The sequence below is a fragment of the Diceros bicornis genome, chromosome 1 (genome assembly GCF_020826845.1).
Source record: "Diceros bicornis minor isolate mBicDic1 chromosome 1, mDicBic1.mat.cur, whole genome shotgun sequence".
Lineage (NCBI taxonomy): Eukaryota > Metazoa > Chordata > Mammalia > Perissodactyla > Rhinocerotidae > Diceros > Diceros bicornis.
In genome coordinates, this window is record NC_080740.1 from 68,105,727 (window position 1) to 68,111,726 (window position 6,000).

Sequence of the window (6,000 nt, forward strand, 5' to 3'; positions counted from 1 at the left end):
CCAGCCGCAGCGCCGTCCGCCTCCGCTTCTCCGCCTGCACCCCTACATCTGCACTGCGCTCCCCCGGACACACCCAGCCGCGCCCCTCTCGGGTTACCGCGCCCTTGGTTCCCGCTCCCCGCGCCCCTCCCTGCTCCCGGGCGCCCCCTCCCCGGAGCCCGCGGTCCGCGATGACGGGGCGTTTATTGCTCGCCCCCGCGTCCCTGCAGCCCCCGGGAGGGGGTCCGCTTGAGCGATCCCCTCTGCAGCCTCAACCCACTCACCGCGGGCGGAGGCCTCCTGTCGCAGGGGGGCAGACGGGCGCGCGGACGCGGAGCTCGCCGAGTGCAGCCGGTTAGCCGAGCAGCAGCAGCCGCAGCGCAGGGGCGGGCCAGGAGGACAGCCGTCGGCTCCCCCCGCGACACGTGGCGGGCAGGGGCCAATCGGGCTCGCCCCGCCTCCCTTGCTCCACCACCACCCACACCCCCGCCCCCAAAGTTCCTTCTCTCCTGGAATCTTAGAATGTCACCAGCTGGGAGGGGCCCCGCCTGAGAACCGCAGTCAGTGCTGGGACCCCGGACCTGAGACCTAGAGAGGGTCGGGGGATTTGGCCAAGCTCATGCGGCCATTCAGGGCTAGAAGTCAGGGCTCCCGATTCCCAGTTCTGAACACTTTCCCCCGAATTACTACTACATTGAGGCTTGACAAAATTGAGACCAAGCGCTTTATCTGCCTGATCAGATTCCATTCCTCAATAGCCCCATCAGGTCGGTGACACGACTTACTCACTTTCCAGAGGAGGAGAGCCCAAAGAAGCCCAGTTCTTTGACCAAAGTCACACAGCTAGTAAGTTGTGGAGCCGGGATTCGAACCTGGGTCAGGTGACTCCAGAGGGATAGTATTCCTGCTTGGCTCTGGGGAGTGCATAGTCCAGAGGAAAGGCAAAGAGACCAGCAGTTACAATCCAGGGCGATGGGAAAAACACTGGAACATAAAAAGAGATAAACTATTTGGGAAGCCAGAGGAAGCGGAGAATGATTCTCCCCCGGGGGATTTGTAAAGACTTCCTGGAGGAGGTGGTGCTTCAGTAAAGGTCAGTAGTACCTCCCACCAATCCCCCCCTTAGAAATTCTTGGATGAAAAGATGGAAAGACAGCCACCCTGGGCTGCCACTCAGCTGCTGAGTTTCCACGGGCAAGACACTTAACTGCTCTGATTGTCAATTAGTTTATCTGAAAGATAGGGATGCTCAAAGCTTTTCCAAGGCTTGTCCTCCATCTGTCCGTAGTTCAGAGACCTCTCAGCTTCCTACAGGCAGACCTGGTTGGAAAGTACGTCCTTTCATCTATTCATTCCCCCAACAAACGTTTAGCATCGAGCACCTGTTGCTTGCCAGTCACTGAGCTGGGAGATATGTGAGCAAATGGGAAGCGGGGCTCTGACCTGCCCTCGCGGAGCTTCCACTCTCATGGAAGACAGAAGGGCGGGTCATCGTCACGATACAGTTTAGACAGTTGTAATCTGGAAACTATGAAGTGCTGTGATGGCCCATGAAGATGGAGCCAGCCTAACCTAGGCCTCCAAATGAGAGTGATGTTAGGTTGTGACCAGAAAGACAAATGGAATTTGGTAAGAGACTAAGAAGAAATTAATTACCTTAAGGTGAGGTCTGCTGTCAGTTGAAGCAACACCTTCTGAGATAGACTGTGGGGGGCTGGCCGCAATGAGGATGGTGGGCTCTCCTCAAGCATCCTAATAGTGGCTGCTATTTATTGAGCATTTTCTCTGAGCCAGGCACTGTTGTCAGCGCTTAACTTGCAGTGTCACATTTAATCCTCACAATTCATTAATAAATATTTATTCAGCACCTACTATGCGCCTGGCACTATTTTAGGAGCTTTATCAGCAAACAAAGGGAAGATCTCTGCCCTCGTGGAGTCTGCATTCCAGCAGAGGGGAGATAGACACACAATAAGTAAACAGGACAATATGTTTGTAGGTGACAAGTGTGAGGACAAAAAGAAGAAAAAGCAGATGAGGAGTCCCAGGCTGACGGGAAAGTTGTTATGTAGGGTGTGTGGCAGAGGGAGTGAGAGAGTGGGATTTGAGCAAAGGTGTGGAGGAGGTGAGGGACGTAGTGAAGCTGCACAGAGATCTGTGGGAAGAGTGTTCCAGGCAGAGGAAACAGCAGATGCTCCATGGCAGGAGCAAGCTTGGAATGTTCTAGGAACAGCAAGGAGGCCAGTGTGGCTGGAGTGGAGCGAGCGAGAGGGAGAGTAACAGGAGGGTAGAGATAAGGAGGGACCAAATCGTGTGGGGTGGAAGGGGCCCTTGGGGGCCCTTGCAAGGACTTTGTCTTTTACTCTGAAGCATTGGGGGAGCTGTTGCAGAGTGTTGAGCAGAGGAGGGACATAGCATTTTTTTTCCTCCTCATTTTGGATAAAATTCACATAACATAAAATTAACCATTTTAAAGTGAACAATTCCCTGGCATTTAGAATATTCATATTGTTGTGTATCCACCACCTCTATCTAGTTCCAAAACATTTTCATCACCCTAAAAGAAAACCCTCATTACCCATTAAGCTGTCACTCTCCATTGTTCCCTCCTCTCAGCCCCTGGCAACCACCCGCGTGCTTTCTGCCTCTGTGGGTTTACCTATTCTGAATTTATCATATAAGTGGGATCGTACTATATGTGGCCTTTTGTGTCTGGCTTCTTTCACTTAGCATAATTGTGGTAGTCAGTGTTCTCCAAAGAAGCAGAACCAATAGGATATATAGAAATACATTTATAAGAGGAGATGTATTATAGGAATTGGCTCACGCAGTTATGGAGGCCGAGAAGTCCCACAATCTGCTGGGGGTGGGGTGTAAATCCCGAGTCTGAAGGCCAAGAACCTGGAGCTCCAAAGTCTAAAGGCAAGAGAAGGCAGATGTCCCAGTTTGAGAAGAGGGAGAGCACATTCGCTCTTCCTTCTCCTTTTGTTCCCTTCAGGCCCTCAAAAGATTGGATGATGCCAGCCTCTTTACTCAGTCGGCTGAATCAAATCCTAATCTCTTAGCTAATCAAATGCTAACCCTCACAGACTCACCCAGAAATAATGTTTTACTAGCTCTCTGGGCATCCCGTAGCTCAGTCAAGCTGACACATAAAATTAGCCGTCACAAGAATGTTTCTGAAGTTCATCCATGTTGTAGCACGTATCAGTACTTCACCCTTTTTATGGCTGAGTAATATTCCATTGCACAGATATACCACATTTTCCTTATCCATTCATCAGCTCATGCACATTTTGATTGTTTCCTCTTTCTGGCCCTTGTGAACAGTGCTGCTATATACATTTGTGTACCAATATTTGTTTGAGTATCTGTTTTCAGTTCTTTTGTGTATTTACTGAAGAGCGGAATTGCTAGTTTGTATAGTAGTTCTATATTTAACGTTTTGAGGAACTGCTGAACTGTTTTCCACAGCAGCTGCACCATTTTATATTCCCACCCGCGATGCATAAGAGTTGTCCACATCCTTGCCAACACTGGTTATTTTCTGGTTTTTGTTTTTAGTGCTGTCCTAGTCAGTGTGAAATAGTATCTCGTTGTGATTTTGATTTGTATTTCTCTAAAGACTAATGATGTTGAGCATCTTTTCATGTGTTTGTTGGCTGTTTGTACATCTTCTTTGTAGAGATGTCTGTTCAAGTCCTTTGCCTGTTTTTTAATTGGGTTGTTTGTCCTCTTGTTGTTGAGTTGTAAGGGTTCTTTATATATTCTGGAGATGATGTATTTCTTAAAGGATCCCTCAAACCCCCCGTTGAGAATACTGAGGACCGTAGGGGGCCGAGAGTAGAAGCAGGGGGCTGTCAGGAGGCTTTTGCAGTAATCCGGGCAACAAATGCTGGCGGCTCAGGTGGAGTGGTATAAATGGAGGTAGTGAGAAGTAGTTTGAGACTGGATATGTTTGAAGGTAGTGCTAACATGATTTCCTGAAGGATTGGAGACGAGGTGAGAAAAAAAGAGAAGAGTCAAGAATGACTTCAAGGGGCTGAGCCACTGGAAGGGTGGAGTTACCATGACCTGAGATGAGCAAAATTGCAGGGGGAGCAATTGTAGGGGTGGAAGTGGGAAAAAGATCAAGAGTTCAGTTTTCGACCAGTTTGTTTAAGATTTCTGTTAGACATCCAAGGGAAGATGTCAAAGAGGCAGCTGGGTAGACACTCTGGAGTTCTGGAAAGAGGTCAGGGCTGGAGATACAAATCTGGAAGCCACAGGTGTATAAATACTGTTCAAGGCCAGAGAGAGGGGTGAGGTCATCAACGGAGGAGAGAACCCAGGGACACTCCTGCACTGAGTTAGGGAGAAGGACTCAGCAAAGGTGACGGGGAAAGAGCTCGCAGTGAGGTGAGAGGCCACCGGGAGAGTGTGGGGTCTCGGAAACCAAGTGACGCAAGTGCTTCAAGGAGGAGGGAGTGGTCATTTGGCCAAATGCTGCTCTTAGGCCTAGTAGGACCAGACCCAAGAATCCATCATGGATTTAGCAACGTGAAGGTCAACATTTCTCGTGCTGTGGAGAGCAGACTTGGTGGACTGTTGGGGGTACGGGCCTGATAGGAATGGGCTTAGGATAATGAGCATCAACTACTTATTCCAGGAGTTTCGCTGCAAAGGCCAGCAAAACAGTGGGGCATTGTCGGGCAGGGGGATGGGGGTCAAAAGGAGGGCTTGGGTTTGTTTGTTTAGGATTGGAGACATCGCAGCGTATTTGTGTGCTGATGGGAATGATCAGACAAAGAGTGGAACATGGATGATGGAGAAGAGAGAGGGGAGCAACATTTGGAGAGAGAATGGGATCTAGTGTACAAGTGTAGGGGTTATTAATATCCTTAATTTGCAGTAAAGGTAACTGAAGTTCAGAGGAACTATGGCTTTTGCCCAAAGTCAGCCCAAGTGACTGAGGCAGGGTTGTAAGCCGGGTACCCTTGACTGCAGAGACCGGGGCCTTACACCCCGATCTGCAGAAAAAAGGCTAATATGCTGCTCATTTTCTTTGATCTGATCATCTCATTTTTGGGAATCAGTTCTAAGAAAGTAATTTGAAATACAAAGAAAGCTTTTTAGGCCCAATACTGTATTTTTTAACCACAAAAAGAAAACAACCTAAACATCCAGGGGTGTGAAATAGCAAGTAAGCACATGTCACATGGCCTCACTGGCTGCTGGAAGCAAAGCCGGGAGGGAAGCAAACATGGGATGGAAACATCTTTTGGGGGCTGTCCCAAGCCCCTTCCTCCATGGAGTGGCCCTTCCAAAAGAGTAAGAGAGACAGTGTGGTGCAGTGATGCAAGCCAGAACAATGGAGTGGGATTCTAGACTTTCTCACCTCCCTTCTCTGGGCTGTAGTTTCTCTGATTTTAGAGGAGAGAAGTTCAAGATCTCCAGGCTGCCCACTGGGAAAGCTGAAAATGGTCAGATACTGCCACCTGCTGGCAGGTCCCAGTTCTGCCCGTTTTCATCAGGAGAGGTTGCCCAGTGTTGGGCATTCCCAGAGATGGGTCTCATTTTAAGTTCACTAGAGGAAAAAGCCCCGGGTGATGACTATTATACCACCACCAGGAGGACCCCCTTCCTCCAAAACAACTCCCCTTAAGGCCTGTCGCAGTGCCTGGCAAATTCCTCCCTAAGACTTGAGGATTGCTTCTCTCTATGGGAGCAAACATACTGAGTTTCTAACCATTTGGCATGAAGCAGATTATTTTCTGCTATGGGGTCTCAGCAAAGTGAGGACACTTAGTTTTGGGCAGGCAGATCGCTCAGAGGGTGGAGAGATGGAGAATCAGCATACAAACAAAGACAGGCTTAAAAATCAACAGCCACTTTTCTCATGATTTTTATTGTTTGTTTCTCTTATTGTAAAAATAATGTGTTTATTATAGATACTCAAAAGATGAAAAAAATTTAAAGCTATAATCCTACAATCCAAAGATAGCCTACATTAACACTATGTTAACACGTCATTCTTTTATT

General features: G+C 48.6%; 1 protein-coding gene across 2 annotated transcripts in view; it reads right to left on the minus strand.

Annotated features, from left to right (window-relative positions):
- Positions 1–365, minus strand: part of ANXA6 (annexin A6) — a 49,876-nt gene extending 49,511 nt beyond the window's left edge. The window contains exon 1 of one of the 2 annotated variants that reach the window (XM_058544411.1): positions 264–365. The gene's annotated coding sequence lies outside the window, so the exon portion shown is untranslated. The remainder of the gene's footprint in view (positions 1–263) is intronic. The other variant, XM_058544412.1, reaches the window with a different exon arrangement.
- Positions 366–6,000: the final 5,635 nt, after the last annotated feature.